The 22500-nt window shown below is 39.0% G+C and overlaps 1 protein-coding gene across 4 annotated transcripts in view; it reads right to left on the bottom strand.

The window, feature by feature from the left end:
* Positions 1-20344, bottom strand: part of ZMYND11 (zinc finger MYND-type containing 11) — a 106061-nt gene extending 85717 nt beyond the window's left edge. For 3 of the 4 annotated variants that reach the window (XM_027648518.1, XM_027648517.1, XM_027648515.1), the window contains exon 1: positions 20113-20344. The gene's annotated coding sequence lies outside the window, so the exon portion shown is untranslated. Of the gene's footprint in view, positions 1-19645; positions 19725-20112 lie in introns of those variants that run through there. The other variant, XM_027648516.1, reaches the window with a different exon arrangement.
* Positions 20345-22500: the final 2156 nt, after the last annotated feature.

A 22500-nucleotide genomic window follows, 5' to 3' on the forward strand; every position in this document is an offset into this window, starting at 1 on the left:
AGAAGTACATATTGGAAAGCCAATCTCATTATTTAAAAATGCAATGCTTCTTTTTATTGGGAGTGTTTTAGCTGCTGTTTCAAGTAAGCTTCATGAGGAAAAGTGAAAAGTAATTATATTGTCTCCATTTATTCATTTTTTAAAAATCACTATTTTTAATAATTCTTAATCTCAGACAAGAAAGTTTTCTTCTCAGTCTACTTTTTCTTGTTTTTCTTTAGAAAAGGAAAAGCTTGTGTAAAATGTGTGCAAATATATTTTGAGAAAGAATTAAAACAGACTGCCTGATCTGATAAGCCCTCTGGAAGACTCAACTAAAAGTCTTAAGAAATAGAAAAGCTGAGCTGCAGGAAGATTGCATTGACTATTCTGGTACTCAGTCTCCTGTCTCATGTGCCACTCCTGTCTTTTTTAAGCAGAAATGACAATACATGCCCAGTTACTGACAGCCAGCTTCAACACTACAGCAGATAAATTTGTTTAAGAACTCTGTCCAGCAGGTATGTCTAGGTTCAGTTCCTGGCAGTGCTACTGGCTTGCTGTGACACCAGGAAAGTTTCTTAACTTCGGTTAAAAAATATATAATATGCATATTCTTTTGATTTCATAAATTTTCTTCATGTTTTGTAAAATGGAACCCCCCCACACATATACATTCTGATTACTGAACTCTCTCTAGTCATTCTTGAATGATGGGTACTCAGATTCAATGAGTGAACACTGAAGAAGCCATTCCTGTTTAATTACACTCAAGAAAGGAATCCAAGAGGGCGTTTCCAAGTGTAGGGCTCATGTTCTACAGCACAAGCACCCTCTGTGTTGAAGTCTGAAATCAGACAATTTCTGTAAGAACAATATTCAGCTCTCTAGAAAGCTCTGAGGGCAGCTCCAGATTTTATCACAGTGAATGTCTCAGCTCACCAGAACTTCTGATGTCATGGCAAAAAGTAAAGAATGGGCTCTGAGCAAATGTAAACCAAAATACATTTCGCTCTTCCCAGAGAAGAGACATTCACTTTGAACAAAGAAATAGCAGTACAGCACTGGTAAGAGAATTGCTAGCAAGATTTGTTGTCTCTTGGCGAAGATTTTAAGGAAGATATTTCTCTGGAGGAGGATGATGTGACTGCTCATGATATTCTTTCCCAAGTTATTAGCAGTTTCTCAATTTCAAAATAACATTCATTTAGTTAGTAAGTACAAAATTTGCTAGTTTTATTGTAGCATTTTCTTTAAAACGAATCCAAAAATCATAGTAGCAACTGTTTTTCACTATTTCTACGGTGTAGGCACAATTCCATTTCCTGCTGCTATGGGGGTACCAGCAACTTGGAGTTCTAGCCATTTTTACAGAGCTGTTAAACAATTTAGCATATTAAATCTGCATGCCTTTTGCTTTTGCACTTGCCTTCCTTTTTATCAAAACCACTTTCTCTCCATCTCTACTCTTCTTACTTCTAATTGTCTATTCTTCTAGTGCTAAAAGTATTGGCATATTATCTTTATCTGCCTCTGCCTTAGAAGCAGACCTGTTCTCAGAATAACATGGAAGTGTATGCCCTAGCAACTGTTCCCCTCTAATTTATACTCCAAATGCCTCGTAATATAGCAAAGTGCTGATACTGCTATTTTACAGGGAGGAAATCATGCCATAGAGGACTATACTCAAAATCTGTTACAAGCACAAAAATGAGGCAGCATGACTGGTAAATCATTTCAGAAACCTGATGAGTTATTCTCATCTGCTCCATACTGAGCCCATGGTGGCCAGCGCACAGCTCCTGAACCATTCCTGGCTCACAATATTTCAGGTACAGTTCCCATGAGGCTGCCAATCCTGTACCTGATGCAGTGATGGCTGAATAAATTCAAATTATTGGATTCGGAAGAAACAAGTCAACGAAGGTTGCCAAAGCAAACATCACCCTAGCATTCAATACTGAGACAAGTCTCAACCTCCATTTCGGGAGCCCTCAGCTATCCAAGGCACATGGTATGGGAGTTTTGGCTCATATCCATATAGGAATATTAGTGTGTAATCCACAGGGTAAGTTTGGTCATATATGCCCTGTATAGGAAACACTGAAAAGCAGTCATGACACGACATGTCTGATACAGACACCATGACAGGTTCCTCCATCTGAAATACTCATGCTCAGACCCTACAGCCCAGCTTCCAATATGCACTTACTCAGATTGGTTGTGTGTTGTCACCTTCACACCTGTTCTGTGGTTTAAGTGGCTTTTTACTCTCTTCAATAGTCACCTCCTTCTAGACATATTTGTAGACATATTTGTAGAGATCATAAGAACCATAGGGATTAATCAAAGACACATTTACTGAATTTCTTGGGTATGACAAAAAGCTACTCAAATACATGCGATACTCCAGGGCTATAGATGAAGAAGGTAACACAGGTAATGGCATAGTTTCAGCCTCTCTGTTGGAACACTAGAACCATAGAATCATAGAATCATAGAATAGATTGGGTTGGAAAAGACCTCCAAGATCATCAAGTCCAACCTCTGATCCAACTCCAATTACTGTATCATGGCACTAAGGGCCACGTCCAATCTCTTTTTAAAAACCTCCAGGGATGGTGAATCCACCACCTCTCTGGGTAGGCCGTTCCAATGCCTGATAACCCTCTCTGTAAAGAATTTCTTCCTAACATCTAACCTAAACCTCCCCTGGCAGAGCTTGAGCCCATGTCCCCTTGTCCTAGAGTAATGCCAACATCTAATTCGCAATAAATGTAAATCCTAGCTTACTAATGCAAGTAGGCTGTAAATAAGAGTAATAAACAGATATTTCTACTGACTCAGCAAAACAGATGCCTTCCCACCTAACACACCTGTAAGGCCCACAAATATCAGTTCTTCTCCTAAATCAAGATCTGACTAGAGGGACTGACACTGCTATGAGGAACCTGGAAAACCTGGTAATTTGAAGACAATGTGAAATATCCTGGGTCTTCTGGGGGGAACCTTTTTGTTGTGCTGAATAGAAGAAATCCTAAGGAGAAATGTGTCCTAAGCTTGTGGCCTCTAAAGGTAGGTGTTAGCTAATTGAATGCTTGGAGGAAAGGGTCTCTAGCCTTTGGGATCAGGAACAAAGCTCAGCTGATGAAATTACAGGAAAATTTAAGGAAGACAGACCACATGTCTGTTCTACTGTCTGAAAAGTTTACTGTAATTCACTTTAGTTGATGGGTAGAGAAAAGCAAACAAGCTAGGCTGAGAGTCCCCATAGTACCTATGGCACACATTCCTCTACAGTCAATTTTTGAGACGAGTGGAAAGTACTCCCTGGTGAGTAGCAACTGGATAAGGTTGGTAGTGTTTTTTCCACAAACATCCTGGCTGAGGATCTTGTAGCCTTGAACTTTTTTATGTTCACGGCACTCCGTAAGATTGTTTTTTTTCTTTTTTTTTCATTTTACAGTTGTGGAACAAAAACTGTATTTGGAAGGCCTAGCAGAGGTGCCCAATCTCAGCATCACAATTAACAGGGTGTGCAATTTCAGAAGTCCAATAAGTGGGTTTTAGCCTTTGCTCGCAGTGAGATCAAAATAATTACACCCAACGACTAACACTATCCAGGCTATTCTGCTGTGAATAGTCCTGTGTATCTCCAGTTAGCTTACAGCTCAATGCATTATTTTGGTGACTTTATGCAAAACAGAAACAGTCTCCATCATAAATTTCTACTATAGACAAAAATAACATGAGCACATTAAGCTGCTTTCGCTTGTCACCCCTGATGAACTTCATATGGCAACCAGACCAAAAGCCCCCGCTGAGCCCCTGAAGCTGAATGTGAAACGGAAATATCACAAAAAAACACTGCCAGCATCCCAGAACATGACTCACACCACATAAGTACCAAATCACTACATTTAGAAGATTCTCGTCTGTTTATTCTGTATGGATAGATCAAGCACTCTGAAACTCCATTTGCTGAAGGAAGCAGACTGGGCACCAGGGCTCCTAACTTGGTAGTTTCCTCCTGTGCGGGTTAACTTCAGGCAAGTCACTGCATATCTCTATAGTACTATTTCCAAATGCAAAACTAATTATACTAATCCCCTTTGTGCAGCACTTAAACATCTATGGATGAAAAGAGTTATCCGAAGAACTATTTATGTTATTAGAGTGAAAAAGTAAAATACTGTGTGGAAAGCCAGGGCCAAGTCTCTTCTGTCAGTTTGTCCTTCTTGACAGGTATAAACTCTTAGGTTCAGAAATTACTACAAAATGCTCTTTAAGATTGATGTGCCTTCCTGAGCAGAGTAAAATGGGGAACTTATAAGGCAAAATCATTGAAACATGAGAAAGAAAGCTGTAAACTGTCCTAAGGGCCAGATTTTCAAAGATGTGAGAAGACAGATATCAGGTCCATACGTGGTCAGATTTTCAGAACCAACATTTATTCAGAGTCCCACTAAAATCAATGGCAGCCCAGTAGCATAGCCTTCGCAGACAACTGCAACTTTAATCACTGATAATTGAAAATCTGACCGCAAGTAAACAAACTAAAACAAAATTGTTTAATGTTGCTTGTATGAGTATTGTGGAAATTTTTTTAGACAGAAATGTTACTTTTCAATTGCAGTTTAGCAATCCATAAATGCTAATGAGATCCCGTGCTGTTTGCCTTGTGATAATTTTTTCCTATTAAAATCTTGTTCTTTTTTTAACCTAATAAGCACATCACTAGTCTAAGCACGTTCGTTGTTCAAAGTTTAAATTTATAGCTAAAATAAAGAGAGACTGCTTACCAGTAACCAGAATTCTTTGAGAAGTGAATTTCTATATTCAAACCAATGAGATACCTATATGTCCTTTCACTCCAGACTGGTCTTGTATCTTTGCAATTAATAACTATATAAGGCACTGACTGTGCCATTTTGGTTTCCTCCCAACCATAGAGAGAAAACTCAGGGAAATTTCAAAAATTCTTAGGGAGAACAAAGTAATCAAAATAGAAAACATATATGTAAACTATACATATTAAAAAAAAAGTTACCTATTGGTAAATAAGTTATTTTTCTCTTTTTAAGTGTACAAGTACATTTTATCAAGGTGAGTTCAACAGCTGCATCTATCTGAGGTTTTCAAGTCTTCTATACAAACTATTCCAGCACTAACAGCACATGGTGAATATAGGGATGGAGCTCCAGAGAGAATCATCTCCAATATCTCAGCTATTTCTTAACCATGTTGTGTGCTCTGGAGAAGTACTCTGTAATAACAGTGGGAGATTCATCTTTGCAGTCTGATAGCAAATTTTGACACAGTCTCCGATTGACTTCGACAGTCTGTGTGGAAATGGCTGAACTGTTAAACCCTCCAGAAAACATACAATGAATAGCCTGAAGCATTTGAATGTGTGAATATAGAAGTAGACAACCCATGACATAAAAGTATAAAAAAATAAATTCTGCTTTAGAGGAAGAACACCAGAAATAAAATTTTGAGATTAAATAAAACCTGCTGATTAAAAAGTATAATTCTATCATGATCTGAGACAGAAAATGAAGAATGTTATTCATAAGAACATATGTGTCTCCTGCAAAAGCCTCTGAGGAAGTGGTCTTGATGAAAGCAAAAGTAGTAAACACCAAGCTCAAGATCTTAATGAGGCTAAGTGAGAGTTCAAACTCTTTTAGCCTTAAGCAGATATTCCATAACAGCTTTAATAAATGATACAGAAGGAGGGGAAAAAAAAAAGGTAAGAAGCCACATGGATCTCATTCCCATAATGCGCAGCATGTGGATGGTGGATGGTTTTCCTCATTGAAGCATTCCTGATTCTTTCCATTAAAAAAAGTCCCCAGATGGCAAAAAAAGGAGCCAACTAGACAGACACTGCTAAATGGGTACCTGTCTACCCCAGAGCATTGAAAGACAGGGCTTCAACCCTTTCACTGACACATGACAGGCTGGCTGCTTTCACAAGGACTTGTGACAGCATTTTCAGTGGGTTAGATCCACAGGAAATAGGTAGAATTATTTAAGCTGTGTTACACAGAAGCTAAAAGTCAGAATAAGTGATCAGTGTATTTCTGCTAGATAAGACCTCAAACGTTTGGTACTACTGGGTATCTGTGACCTAAAGTGAAAAACATTTTTGTTGAAAATTTTTCCAAAAACAAGGCCAAGACAGATATTCCTAAAAATGTTAAACAGATCAGCAATTTCAGAAGCATATACATTGTCCTAAATCTTTCTGTTGTGTAAGGACATAGTACATTATTTACTGCTTTTATTAGCAAATGAAATTATGTAAAAAGAACTACTAACAATAAGAAACACCCATGTTAGTTAATATGTAAATTCTAAAATATATTCAAAACAATTTTTTCCATTTCTAGAAAAACAAAGCAAGCCCAAACCTTTTTTTCTGAACAATCTTTTTGAGTTGAGCATGATTTCACTCACAAGTACTAGTCAAACGCATTTTTCTTGAAAGCATTTTCAAAATGAAAATAGTTTTTCCATCTACTTCTGATATCTCTGTGAAATGGGGTACATCTGCACCGGGGATGAAGCAGCTCTAAGCAGACTTAAGTTATTTTTGGCAGAACACTGGGACAGTTCTTGTAAACATTAGACTGCTATGGTTATGCAGTATGGTCTAATATTGAATTATTTTGAACTCCTTTGGAAATCCATTCCAGGTTAATATTGATTATTAATATCAGTCAGTTTCAAGAGTTAGCTTGGGTTCTTTTTCACCTACCTCTTACTCTACAGTAACAAACAGCAAGTTCTTCCTACAGTAATTTAAGCAGGATACTGAGAGACTGAGTGGTAAATATAAAATGTTCCTTTGTATGTAGAAGAGAAACATTTCTGTGCCAGCAGATGATTGCCACGTGCAGATCTGTGATTGCCTAAGTCCTGTTGACATCACCACATAAATTGGCTCCCATTCCCTTTGTCATACACTTGTAAAATCCATGCCTGATAACCTTGTAAAAAAAAATAAATATAATTTAACTACAATACAAACAAGCACTATTTCTCCTACCAGTGAATGATATCCATTGCTGCTGCACAAAATATCATATGTTTAACAGTGCACACTACTCAGCAACTTTACCCATGGTGTTCCAGCTTTTGAAGGAGGGTCTTCTACAAAGCATTCGTGAACTACACCTCGTACCGGGATTTTTTTTCCTCATCCCTCCTAGATCTACCTAGTTTTCTCGCCTCTCTCCTTTGTCTCCATCACCTCTTTGCTGTCTTCTTTTACATCTGCACTTCATGGATTGTACCTTTTCTTCTATTTCATAAACTCTTAAAACCTACATCTTCTATGAATGCTATTACCGAACAAGCCACTTCATATTTTTTCTGTACTGTATCATGCCACACTACACTTATTGATGCACAACTACTAAATGTAATTTGGAGAAGGAATTTTTGTGACTCTTTTTTTATCCTGTGTTGTTATTTTGTAAATTGCCAAGTACAGATGCTTTACTATTTAAATAACAGTAACAAAATCCAGATGAAACTTTACAGAAATGTAGGTACTCCAAATGTAATTAGCCAAACAGGATGTTGGCCAGGACAAGAGGGCAAGCATCCTTACTCTTGTGGAAAACACCAACAGACCTTACAAGTGGCTTGGATGAGCCAAAATAAATATATACTTTAAATACAATTTCCAAACACGGTACACCATCATCTATCACTTTTTGGTTATCTAAAGTACCTATCAAAGGTGCTAGAGCCTCATTAGCAAACACCTTCTCCAGGCTGCCTCCCACTGCAGCTTGCTGTAGTCTGACACGCAGGAAGTGAAGGTCGACATTTAAATTCAAGAAAAAGCGACTGTAAAGCAGCACATTCTGCCCGATGTGGGGCTCCTGCAACAACAGCTCACCAGCACCTCCCCACAGGCCTGGCAGTTCAGTTAATTCCATTAGTTCAGTGGAACTCGGAAGAAATACTGGAAACCAGGGCTGTAATTTCAAACTGTCAAGAGCTCCTTTGTTTCTAAACTTCAGCAGTGTGGATATGAAAAGGTTTGATACCCACTGCAATATTGCACTTCAGTTATTAGTTTGATAATCATCTGGCCACCACACCCAGCAACACAGACTGAACTCAACACACACTTGTTTGCTCTCCTGCAGGAGGGCCTCAGACTGCTTAAACACCGCTCCTAAACTGCAATTCAGCCACTCAAACCCTTTTTAAGAGGCATCTTCAGGTCTTGAAGGAACATACCTGCACGTATGTTCCCTTATCACTGACTTTTTGATTTTACTATTACTCAGTTCTCATTTTCCTTTACCATGCAGCTGGTTTCAGCACCTTCCTTTAACCTGACTTGCCTTCCCTGATTGAAGTCCCTATTTTCTGGTAAAGAAATACACAGTTAGGACACAGCACATTCATTTGAGTTTGCAGCCCTTTCCATGTTCTTCCAACAGAAAGAGAGCAAAAGCATCAGATCCCTGTTTAACCTGCCTTAATGCACTGAGGTCTTACTCAGCAGTGGGATGGCATTCATGAAACCTTAGTCAAATTACTCCTCTGTGGTCGGACTCCTCATGTACATATATCATGACTAACTACTTCAAAAAAGGAAACACATCCCAAAATGCCCAGATGAAAGTATAACGAGAAGTTGTATCAAAACTGTCATAGACTAACATAATAAAGTAGAGGAGTTATTAAAAATCAGAGAAAGAAACCACTGAAAAAAATCACTTATTAAGAAAAGACTGCAAATTAGATGAACAACTGACCCCCTGTTTAAAGTCTCTCTGCTGACGGTATAGTAACACAGAGATACTTAACATGATCATAACCTCTCATGTGATGAAGCTTTCAGTGTACATCAGGGAAGCACAAGGAAATAAGCCAAGGGATCCAGACACAGACAGATGGAATTAACATCTCTGGATTTTGAGCTTTCATTGAACAAGAGGGAAATACAGTTCCCATCTTCATACGAAACACAACTTCCTTCTTCCACCTGCACTCAGACAACAATACCTCAGAAGAGCATGAACTTTCTTTTTTATGTCTATAGGGAAATAACTGAAAAGCACATGGGTGACCCTTTAAAAACTGCTGGTGCCAAGTGCATCACTGCCAAAGAATTTACTGTCCCTCTTTAGACAAGATACTTGCCTAGTGCATACCCAGAAGAGGTTTATTTCATTGTGAGTAGCTCCCTCTCAGAAAATACAGGACACTTAGAAGCATCACAACATTTTTCTCTGCTTTCCACTGCCACACATTAGCTGCTGCCATATTTATTTCCCTTTTTATATATCTAGGTCATTGGGCTTCTACTATCGCAGCACTTAAGAGTCTAAGAAATTAGGTTTCTTAATGCTGTTGAATACATAAAATACAAACTTTTCTCACTTTTTTCACATGATTATACTTAAAGAATAAGCTATATTTCAGAGTAGTATTTAATTTCAGAATGTTATTTGGGGTTACAATTTTAAGATGTGGCTTTCATTTTCATGCTCACAAACTACGTCCGTTATGAAAATATTTCTTAGCAAGCTGCTGCCTAATTAGATGACTTAATCTTGCAAAACTCTGTATTTAAAAACAAAAGAACTACCAAAGAAGATCAAAATCAGATTTTTTTCCGTTGTTTGCTATGATGTGCATTTTTTTCTATTTATATTATGTACAGAATAAAGAAAAAATAGTTGAGTGATAAGATCATGAATTCACATTGTGTTTTCCTTTATACTGTTCATCTGTTAACTGGGGTGTTTATAGCTTGTTTTCTTTTTAGCTTTTTTCTTTTTTTTTTTCTCCAAAAGTGACATTTAGAAGCCAATAACCCAAAGTGTATTACTGAACTCTCTAACAGTGTCCAATAGGTAGACGACCTAGCTGCAGGGTGATTAAATGATTTAACTGCTAGATCAATGAATGCAGCATGAATTAAAATGGCTGCAAGCCCTTCCAGGCATAAGATGAGACCTAAAAAAAAAAAAAAGGGTTATCTTACTTTTTAGTGCACGAAAATGTAAACATTCACTTTAAAAAGAAAAAAATACATGTTTTCCTGAGAAATAATACAGTGTTATTCTAATTTATGGTGACTAAACCATATATTTTTATTGTCAAAGATCTGACTATATTTTGCCATTCTCATACTGAATAACCTCATTCAGGAAAAAGCAGTCTCTGTTCAAGAAACATAATGGTGCTAGGATCTGGTCCAAAGTGAACTGTTATCTCACGCGTGAAGATAATGAATGTTAATTTAAAATAATGTTCTTTCAACTCCAGGGTTTTTTTCATATAATCAATCAGGCCTGAAAATGTGTGCATGCGCTCTCTCTCACACGCTCACTCTCTCTGTCACTCATCCATAAACACTTCATTTTATATTCTCATTCCCAGATATTCAGGAGAAAATTTACTGCAGGTGTAAACTAACATTGCTCCACTAAAATCAACAGCGCTGCACCAAATGACATTAACATAGACAGTGGTCCTCTCTCCCCTATCCTGTGAAGTGTGTACCTTGACTTCCACTTAATGCGCATCTCATGCCAAACTCTCCCTTTCTTCCTTTCATATGTGCATTTCCCAGCTCTTATTTGCACTCAACAATCACTATAGCCTTTCATTAGCTGGCCCCTCGAGGTCTCTTATCTCCATCAAATACCTCAGGAGAAGCAGGTACACATGGCTCTTTTCTGCAACCCAGGAAGAAGCTCTTGGAAAATGTGCAAAGAGAAAGAGCACTGCAGTGGGAGGCTGCAAGGCATGTGGAGAGGACAGAACAGGCTTGACCTAAAAAGAAATAGGTTTTGACACTACAGCTAAAATGTTTGGTTATTACAGGAAGGAGAATTTAAAACATTTAAAAAATGGAATAAATAAAGATTCTATATGTGTAAAACCAGGAACCCTAATCTAAATTATTATTTTTTGGGAACTAGTATGGGGGGAAAAAAGTATTCTATAGATTTCTACCTCAGAAAATTGCCTGATTTTTGGCACTTCTTTAGGAAACATCTGAGATCGGCAATGGCTGGAAACAAGACTCTGGATTACATGACATGCTAGTTTGATCAAGAAAGGCAGTTCTCATGGAAGAAGAGCCAAGCAGAAATTTGGATACCATTCCTTCCCACTGGCCCAGGAAACACTGTAACTGCTTATCCACTAACTTGGCAGAGCAAACCATGTTTTGCTTCTAGGCTCCTTGGTGCACCTGTACTCAAAATATCTGTGCCATCTCTTAGCTTTAGCTCACATTTATCAGTATTTCCTGTGCCCCTATAAGGGACAAAAATCTTCCATTTTATTGAAAGCTACATGTCTTCAGAAATTAGTGCTACAACTTAGGCTTATACTTGGTTGACTGGAAAATGGGTTATTATTAACAAATGTTTTTAAACTACTGAGAAAAACAACATCAGCATGGATAAAAAAAATAATAAAATGGCACCTGCAGATACTTGACTCTTAATCTATATTTCCTAAAAGGTACAAGTTGAAAAACAAGAGGAAATCTCATGTCTGGAATCAGGGAGAAGTTATGAGTATGCTTCCAATTAGGAGACTTACAAAGAAGCCTTCTGGGAGCCAGCAGAGTGGAAAGTGTGCAGGAAAAGGAAGAATGTCTTTCTTACAACAAATATTTCCTGCAAATCTCTTTACTTCAGGTCAGTGTAAGAAGAAGAAGAAGACAAAACTACAAAACTGAAAGGTGCAATTACAGAGGTAGAGTGTCCATGTTTCTCACTTTCCAACACTGTCAGTCTGAAATGCCTCCAGGTATGCATCAGCACTCTCCTTCAAAAAGACATGTCAGTGAAATAAAACATTTTCTTTTAACAAGCAAGCAAACAAACAAGATTTTAACATGGCAGCTTTTAAACAACCTGACATTACATTCTAGTCTGGTTGTTAAGACGTCAGATATCGTGAGGTACCAATGAGCAAAGTGTACATCCCTTTTCACTGTTCCTCACATTTTACCATGACCAAGAAAAGTTTTCAGAAATCTATTTCTATTTGTGGAAAAAAAAAATCTCTTTTCTTTTTTATTGAGAAAACATTAGTGTCAATGCCAAATTATTCAGTGTGCTGTATTATATTCAAATGTGAGCTTGCATGTGATGACTGACACTGAAACATCCAGCTTCCTGAGAAAAGGTTCATGCAATCAGGTCTTAAGAACATCCTAAATTCTCAACTACAGTTATATGAAGCTAAAAATGGTGCCAGTCTGGTTCCTGTGGAAACAACTAATAACAATTCTTTGTCTCTAATTAAGAAAGGAAAAAATTTTCTGTGATTTCTGAACTGCATAACAAAGAAGGAATAGAAGCACAAGCTGAGGAGAACATTACTCTTTCTAAACTCTTTGTTGAATGGAGCAAAAAGGATTGCCTAGGTTTTGCAGGTAAATGATAATGAACAGGATGAAACGAGGTCATTTTCAGAATTCAGGTTTTTAATTTATGTTCTGTGATACAAAAAAAACCAATATAATTTTATTATTTAACTGCTTTCACATTCAAAATTTCCATAATTTTGAAACTATGCTGAAATCCTCAGTTTCCTGACATACCTGTTTTCTAACTTTCCTAAATAAAAATAAACCTTTTTTCTCATAATGGTATCAGCTTTTCCAGTAGGAATTTCTGTTTTACCAGTTTTCTTTATTTATAATTAAGGTTTTTTATAACATACAGGATTTAAGATATATAGAAAATGTTACAAGTCAGTCACTAATAGAAAAATTGTATCCACATTGTTCTTTTCATAAATACTGTAAATTCCTTCAAAGACTAATGCACATGTAGGAAAAGTGTGTTAGCTTCAATGGAAACAATCATCAATGCAAAATTTGGCATGTGCAAGAATAACAAGTCATACTTTTGATATTGAAAAGGCATAAAAATGCCTATGTAGCACTGCTATGTAACTCCATTAGAAGAATCAAAAATATAACATTACATAAAATTATATCAGCACAATGAACTGTGACTGTGTTCTTCCTTGAATACTGGAGTTATACATAAGGTTTTAATTTTTAAAACTATTTTACAAAACTAAACTTCATTCATCAGTATCCTCCATGGCCTATACGTTTTTATGCCTGTGGGAAAAAAAATGCCTATATGATCAAGGTCTCCATCATTATATTAATAATAATCTATGGGTAACAGTGAATTTTCTGCAGTGCATATCAATTTTCATCAGTGAACAATCAGTGACTGTGTGGCCTGTGATTACATTTTATGAAATAGCAATTCTTTTGTTTTGATTTTGTGCAATTTTGAACCTGGATCCTACTAATTGCTTGGGGAGAGGGGACTATGCATAAACATTGGGTTTAAGCTTGTCTCTGAAATCAATGACAGCTCAGAAAATTAACAACCAACCAGAAGGAAAACTGGAGAACCCCCCCACCATTCTGAGGTAAAATTTCCACTTTAATTTGTGCTTGTGAATGCACACACACTGCAATGTTATGCAAGGCACAGACTATCTCCTCTTCTGAAGTTTTCTTTTACTGGCAATGACACCAAGAAAATAGTAATAAGGCACAAGCAGCCAATGCAGACTTGGCTGGTACTTGGTTTCTGCCTTGAGAAGCATCTGTAATTGCAAACAGGTATCTGTAGTGTGAGATCCTCTCTTACTGAATGCATAAACGTTGTGTGAGACTTAACAGAGAATGACGACAGCATGCTAAGAAACATAAAGCTCTCTTGTCTCTCAGATCTTCTCAGAGATTTGTCAGGCAATAAACATACCTCATACCCTTTTAATTTCTTTTCCACAGTATACTATTTCTAGCTACTTTGGGATTCTGGTAATCATTTTCTCTCAACCCCATTTTGTTTTACTTCATTGCTTTTCCAAAAGGTTCCAATAAAACCTCACATTGACAGATAAGAATCGCTCTGCTAAAATTAGTAAACTAAGTACCATGTCCCGTGAGTCACAGCGTGAGACTCCCATCCACCCCTCTTTAAAAGACCAGATAACAATGCCATGCCCTAAGTGCATGAGATCAAAGCACAAATGCCCACTTGCCAAAATGCTGCTTTTGAGTACTACACCTGCTAGCAGACTCCTACAGTCTGTAGCCAAAACATTAGCTATCTGCATTAAAATCATATATTTGAATATATGGCAAGTTGGTTTAATGTTTATTTTTAACACACTAACAAAGCAAGAGAAAATGAAGCATAGGAGAAATGAGAGATAAACAGCAATATGTTTAACTCTTCTTTTTTAAAATTACTAGATCTCAAATCAACATTATCCTATTCTGGATAAAAACAATTTATTGCAGTGAGGCAAGTTCTTTGCCATTTCCACAAAAAGGGTGAATGGGATGTTACTGGTATTTTTGTAGGTGTGTTTTGAATTAATTTTTTAACCAATAAGTGAATTTTAGTAATTCAAATTTCACTGTGTCTGGTGCTAAAATTATTTGTTAAGAATTAGTTTTATATCATACTAGAAGTAAGAGCTGTATGAAGAGTCAGAACCACTACTTCACAATGTTTTATTCTGCAAAGATTTAATCCTGGAATTGAAAATTTAATATAGCATAAAGGTATATTCAAAGATATCCCATTGTTGGTAAATACATCAGTAAACTATATTTTACTTATATTGTTTAATATATCTCTAATTTTGGAATTACAAATACTATGGTCCTGCCATTTGAACTAATAACATAGTTAAATTCAATTTACATGTCTCTCTACTTCCATAACAGAAACTTTTGCCTGAAGTGGAAAATGAGAAACTGGAAGAAAATCAAAACCAGACGTTTTGTACACAAACTCTCAATAACTATGCCTTGGATTTATCTACGTGGTACAGCTACAGGATCAGGCTCTGATGGGATATTACCAAAGCTGGCTGACCTAAAATTAGACACCATGAGCTTTAACTTGGGTTCATGGACGTGTCACAGTGTATCACCCTTGTGCCTTCTCTCACTTGCCCACAGAACTGAAAGACTCCAGTCATTTCAGGGAGAAATAAACCAAAAGACACAAATATGAATGAAATCTTATTAAAATGCTACTTTTACCCCTAAAAATTTTTTTCATGTAATTCAACATCCAGAGCATGTTAAAAATAAATAAATAAATAATAACACAGCGTTCAGGCTTGGTCAATTAACTTGATGGCAGACATTGGTTTAAAGAGATGAAAAAACTATGTTTAAAGGCTGCAGTTGAAAATAGAGGGGGGAAAAATGAGCTCAATCCAGCCCTGTTGTTGCATGTAGAGGCCTTGGAAATCAGAGAGCCCTGTGTGCCACAGGAGTTCACCTGTGCAGGCTTGAGGCCACAGTGTTTATTATACTGTACACGACCACACTGGCGTCTATCAACCTACTGCCAGTTACCTCCACTACACCCAGGAATAAAAGATTATGAGTTTTCCACCCCTGTTTTGAATTTTATGTAGGTGACAAGATACTCTCACAACAAGTGAATTTGTATCTTTATACTCCACTGAAAAATGGTAAAAACTTCTTCTTTTCTTTTTTTTGTAATATAGGAGTTAACTTATTAAAAAATTCCTCCAAAATGGAATCATCATCTTATAAACTACCTATTTTTCAGGTTATACTCTCCCAACTGGTAGATTAAACCTTAGAACAATAACCCAATTATGAGCTAAATTTACATTCAACTGATCAAAAATGATCCAGAACCTGATAAGAACAATCTTTGTTCACAACATTTAGCACAAGCAGCACTGACAGACTAAAATATATGAGCTATATAAAAGATGACATACGTTGCACTGCCCAGCTACCAAGGGCACCATGCTCCAAGTACTACACAAGTACTGTGGGAGTGTTCATTGCATCCTGAGACTAAGCAAACTCAACAAAAACCAAGGCACAAAACCCACTGCAGATAAAGAACATGATCTGACATTAGCTCCTAAACAATCAGTGCAAGAAGGATGGCTAAAGAAAGTCCTATTACATGGAAGAAAAGCCACTGCAATTAATAAAATCAGTGGCAAAGATTTGAAATAAATTTCTATATATACTAAATGGATATAAGAAAAGGAATTGCTCCAACAATTCTGATCTAAGCTTTGAAAAAACCCCCAAACTCTACTTCATTGAGGAAAGTAAACTCTTCTGTGTGTTTGGCCAGTAATTTTAAACAACTCGGCATTTTATGAACAAAGTTCATCACTGGTGTGAGCCACATATACCTTGCACAGATTAATTTTGTTTATAGTTCGACTTGGCATTTGTAACAACCTACATTATGGGTAAAAGACTTCTTTTACTGACATTTATGCTAATCTGGATCTAGCTAAAAAGTTATTTAAGAAGAAAATCAGAAGTCTACTGGTGACATCTTTATCATCACCTTGTCCCTCTTTCAGAACTTTTAGCCTGGACCAATTCACACTGCCTGAGGTCTTCACACACTTCCAGAGTTAAACAATTTGAAAGACTGTGGAAAGCAGTAACTATGAAAACTAGTTACAGGTGTGTCTAAAATTTCTGAACTTTAGCTGATGGAAATTGAGTCCTGAATTTCAAAACATGTCTTCTAATTCTAAAATTTCCCAATTGTCAAATTGTGTGAAATGAGACAATTTGCTAACAAACCAGATAATGCAGACATTTATTGAGAGGTTTAGATGCCTAAAATTAAGAAAACATTTTCATTGTTATATTTTATCTATTTCTTTTTATCTATTTCTTTTTAATTCTAATTCAGAGATTGCAGACAGTACAGTTCAGTGGTACCCAGGATGCGGTTCACAGGTAGAAATGCACCACAGTCTAGATGTAACCTGAGGCACTTCAAGGTGAGTTTGAGGCCAAATTAGTTGTCCATTCACATAGTTTTCTTCTCCAGGAGTACCATGTCACTAACAGCACCCAGCATGTTTTATTTACCTACAATGTGGAAAAGCCGAGCACACTTCACAGCCTTTCACCATCTCGTTTGCTCTTGAGATGACCTTAGGCTGAAAAATGATTCAGGCTCTTCCTCAGGTCTTTCTGAACAGTCCCTTCTACTCTCTGCTATGAGGACAGGGGGGAACCTGAACCAGGTAACCCGAATATTAGCTGCACACAGAATGCCTTCTGGATACAAGCCGTATGGACACACCACCCCACACAACAGCAAACGTCCTACAGACTGTGCGCACAGCAATTCTGGTCATGAAATTCTTGTCACTTCAATAGTGCTCAATTTTTTCCTGCAAAGTTAAGATGTATTGCTCTGGCTCATACTACAGAAGAACTAAGACAAACTACTAAGAATTTTAATTCATGGTGAACAAATTTTTTTTTTTTACATTTATATTTAAAATTCTTGCTTAGATTAAAAAAAAAAAAAAAAAAAAAAAAAGAAACCAAACCCAACCACCTATAAAGGTGCAGTACCCCATTAAACTTGTGCTACAAAGTTTCAAACTGTGGAAGAGTATCTTCTAGCGCATCAACGAAGTTTTAAGACCCACCCCCACACAACATCCACACACTCACAACTCCCCTCGCGTAGTTTCATCACAAGACAATTTCCATCACATTACCCAGTTCAGGAAATGCAGTGGAAGAGTAATTTTTCTCACTCGGTTCTTTTCGCTGAACCTGATACCAAGTATCAGTTGCTGATGCAGAGACCACCATCCAACCCACAACCACCAAAAAATGACATCAACACAGTTACTTTCTCCCCCACTCACTAAAACCAAACTAACCATCAGCAAGATAAAGTGTTCTCTGATGAACTACATAGACCATGAACCATTCCCTTCCCGCCCTTCCCCATACAACTATCTCGTCAAAGCAGAGAAGGTTTGTTTAGGCATGGAAAATCTGGCATTTTAATGCCATAATTCCGCAGTGGGAATTAATTAATGGTGCAAATCCACACTGTAAATTATTTTGTGGGTACTTTCACTTGTATACAAAACACCAGTCAGCAAATAGTCTACTTCCCTAAAGACTTTCTGTAGCACACTCAGAATGGTTGATAATTTAAAAAAAAAAAAATGTGGAGAGATGCCAGGTCCTTTACACTGAAGGATAAGGAACTAGAAAAACCCAAGGGACTGCAACTTGAACCACAAACTGGCATTTTCCCTCCCATTACCCCCCCCCTCCTGACACCTGTCTCAGTGATCACCCCTAAAGAATTAAACAATTTCCTTCAGAGAGTAGCAACAGAAGTGAGAAAATATCAGCCTATCCAGGACAAGAAAGCATTTTCTACCTTTGTTCTTTTTTACTGCAGTAAGATCTTCTCAAAACTACAACAAATAGAATTACTCCCTACAATACAGAAACCATGGCAGATGATTCCAGGGTGTTAAATGCCCAATTATACAATTATAAAACCAACCAGCACCAAATGAAAGAGTTTTTCACTCCTTTTCCTCTTCTCAAGCCACTCCATCTCTAGCCTCTCTAAAGTTCTTTTTTCCACGTTCGCAGACAACCAAAACCAAATTCTTAAAGTCTGTTGTTTTCAGGATAAGCCCCAAAAGACACACACAAAGTTTCTCAAGTCCTTAACATCAATATTTTACAAGGGGGCTGTTGTCTGGAGCACACAGACGGCCGAAGCGTGCCGAAGCTCCCCATCATCCCTTCCATGGGCACCCCCACACCTACACTTCCATCCTTTCCCCGAAAAGAAAGGAGACAGGCCTCTGAGCAGCCCCGAGGCAGGGGGAGAGGGAGAACACCCCAAAAAGTGCACCGAGGGGAGTTATCTGAAGACACGGCTTCAGGGGTGCACACACACACACAAAACCCCCCAAGCCCTCAACAAAAGCCAGCCCCTCGATGGTCCACATTCCCCGGAATGTGGCCGCCGAGCCCGGCGGGGCTCCGGGAGGGACCTTTCTGGTGGGGGCAGCGAGCGCGTTGCTCTCGGGGAGCTGGAGGGACACAGCGGGGAAGTCGGGCCCTCTTGCCCCAGGGCCCTACCCCAGACACATGGGGGAGGCGAGGCAGCCCCGGGGCCGTGCCGGGGCACAGGGCGATCCGGGCGGCGAGGCCGTCCCGGCCGCGGGGGTGGCACCGCCCGCGGAGGGAGGAGGGCTGGGGCTCCGAGTTCACCCCTCTCCCCGTCCCCTCCCCTGCCCCCCGCGGGCACGGCAGCCATGGCCCCTCGCCCGGCCTGTGGGGGCCCCGCCGTCTCTCTCTCCTGTGGAGCCTCGGCGCTGTCGAGCAGCTGCCATTACTCGGGCCAAGACCCGTCCTCCAAACAGGCATCCCCCCTCCCCAGCGAGGAAATGCGGCGGCGGCGGGGGGGGGGGTGCGAGCGAAGGGAAAGCGGGGGAGAGTGGGGAGCAAAGCAGTGGCCCCGCGTGTGGGGAAGAGCGGGGCCGGGGAGGTGGCCGGGCCGAGGCCGGGCTGCGCCACACCCCGCCCGGCCTCGCCTCTCACGCGAGTCCCCGGCTCCCCGCGCCCTGCAGGCCCGCGCCGAGCGCTGGAAGCGGCGATTCTCCCCGGAGCGCCCCTCTCCCCAGCCCACCTCCTCCCGCCCCGGCCCCAGGGCTGGCTGCAACTCGGCACGGGGGACCCGCCGCCGCCTCCCAGCCGAAATCCGACCGGAGGAAGGTGCGGGGTACAAAAATAATCGCCGTTAATAATCACACGCACTCCGCCGCCGTCCCCTTCTCCTCCGCGGTTTCCAAGCGGGCTGCCAGATAATCCTGCCCACTCCGAAAAATGAAATAATAATAATAATAAAAAAATCCCGCCTTCCATCTCCCCCCCGCAGCCCCACACATTTTATTATTAAGTATAATTGCTCCCCCCCTCCTCATACGGCACCCCGCGGGGAAGGATTGCCCCCTCCCCTGGTGCCCAGCCCTTCCCCTGTCCCCTCTCCCCCATCTCCTTGGAACAGTGTGTACATGATTTTGTAGTTTTTTTAAGGCGCCATGTTTATAATCCTCCATCATATTAAAAAAAAAAAAAAAAATCCACCCAGCATGAGACACGGCGTCTCTCGCACCCCAAAGCCAGGGAGGCAGACACAGAAATATCCACAGGGCTGTAAATTCACCCCCCCTCCCGCACACACACCCCTCCTCCCCAGACTTAAAAGTCTCTCTCACCTTGTGCTGCTGGCGCTGCTTCTGCTGCTGCAGGGGGGGAGAAGTTAAGCCAGGGGAAACTTTTCAATCCCTTCCCCAGGCCGCTGCTGCCTCCTCCTTCCACATATTTTTCCCCTCAGAGTTTTATTGTGTCTGAATTTTCTCTCTCTCTCTCCTCTTCTGTCTGTCCACAGTTCAGGTTTCTGGGGTAAACAGGGTTTAGGATGGTGCTAGGGATATTTGGGAGAAGGAGAACTCTAGTGGTGTCTGCTGGAGTTGCTGTTTGTTTCTTTTATTATTTTTTTTAATAATACATTTGAAACGGATCTTTAACTATTTATTATGTATGTATTTTATCATAGTCTTAGGTCTGTACCCTGTCTTATTGCAGAGGAAAAATATGGCGCTTATCTGGCCTTGACACGTGCAAATTCCTTCTATCATGAATCCAACCTGGAGAAATTACAGATAATGTTTTTGAAGTAGACACTCACCTTGAGCAACAGAAACTAAAACATACAGAATCAACGATCTGTCTCAGAGTTGTCTATATTTATAAGCTGTGGATCATGAAATCATAGAACCATTTAGATTGGAAAAGATCTTTATGATCATTGAATCCAACTGCTAGCCATACTTTCACTGCAGGGTTGGGAAATGCAGGGTAATATGAAATATATAACTTTATAAGCATATATAGATATGTAAGTAGCAAGAAAACCTGTACATTTTATCCTGATTTTTATTGACTTTGAGATAAATATTAATAAATGTCTAGGAAAATTTATTCTGAAGTTTCTGAAATTTGCAGGAATTATTAAATGGATAAGTAACACACTTAACAATTAATTAAACTTGACTAGAGATGTGGCATGCTTTTATTAAAATACACTGCAAGCTTAGTTATATAAATATTTATGCATGTAAAAAAAATTTACTCACTAGTATTACTAAAATAGTAGAATAAAATAGTTGATAGCGCTAATGTTGAAAAAGATGCATCCATTGTGCCTGGTCCAAGAGTTTGCACATTGAACAGTGAAAGTTTCTCCAGTGTGTTCAGTAAATAAGATTTCTAGTAGTATCTGAACTCACAGTTCCTTTGAGACTGCTGCATCAGGACTTTACACCGACTTTGAAAATAAAATACAAATAACGCTTAGTTGCACAACTGTGATAAAGCTTTACTTCTATTATATATTTAAATATGGAAGAACATTTTACATTATCTCAAATAAATAGATATGAAAGTGCTGGTAATCTGCTTTCAAAGAGTGGTTGAGGGGTTGGGCAGATACCCAATAGTGGTACTATAATTTATTAAGTGCATTATATTGCTTGTATTAATAAAAAGCAAATGATTTACAGGCAATTTTTTAAGTAAAAAGGGATTTACTATCAATATAATTACAAAAAGACTACCTTATGTTAAACATTTATTTGTGATGCTTGGCTATGATTTCGTTAAGGCATGTAATTTTCAAAAGAAATTTGATAGAAATATACGCCAAGCTTCCATAGGATATTGCTGGCTTGGCTGTCTTAGGTTTCTATGAAACCTTCTCCGTACAAATTACATCTGAGCTATATTTATAAATGGGGGGGGGGGAAGTTTGGGTCTTTATAACTTCTGATGTTTCTACCATGCAGTCAAGCTCACAGTTCTGCTCAAGTTGGCATGGTTAAGGCAAAAGCATTTTTGCATCCAGAAGCAAACGGAGGACAAACATAGCTAGCAGCATACATAACCATTTTTACTTCTTCAGCTCAAACACCCAGGTACCCCCAACAACTGGATCAGCTGGGGGGATTTGCCATAACTCCAAAACAAAGCTCCAAAGCCAGTCTCAGGTTTTTTAGTTAAAAGATTTATTACCCTGCTGCAGTGCCTTCTCCTTACCTATGTAAATATTTATTTAAGGCAGAAGTTCAGCTATCTTCAGTATAAAGAGGTTTTAGCCCTTTATCTCTCACAGGACCCATAGAGAGCTGTCAAATAAATACTTAGGCCGCAGTTTCACCAACGTGGAAGCACATGTGGGTTGGAAGCCTTCTGGTTTTCCTACCATACAGGTTTTTACCTGAAGTCTACTGCTTGCCAACAATCTCTTTTACTTAACGGCTAGTCTGGACTGCCTCCAAATATTTGTTTCAGGATACAAATATTTGATTTTGGAAAGAACAAGGTATCCTAAAGCAAACATGTAGGGAGTGTCTGCAACCATAGTCACGTTACCTTCTCTGAGCTTCTGGGCAGTGAATTAAGTCAAGTGTAGGAAGACAGCTTATTACATAGGTGCTTGTGGGCCTGGTAACCGCATTATATAGCCTTCAGGATGCACGCTGAAGGATAAAAAGGATGCCTTTCTGGGGTCGTTTTGACTTATTTTTATGTGTACTGTAAAGACT

This window comes from Corapipo altera, unplaced genomic scaffold (assembly GCF_003945725.1).
Source record: "Corapipo altera isolate COAL_440 unplaced genomic scaffold, ASM394572v1 47, whole genome shotgun sequence".
NCBI classification, from domain to species: domain Eukaryota; kingdom Metazoa; phylum Chordata; class Aves; order Passeriformes; family Pipridae; genus Corapipo; species Corapipo altera.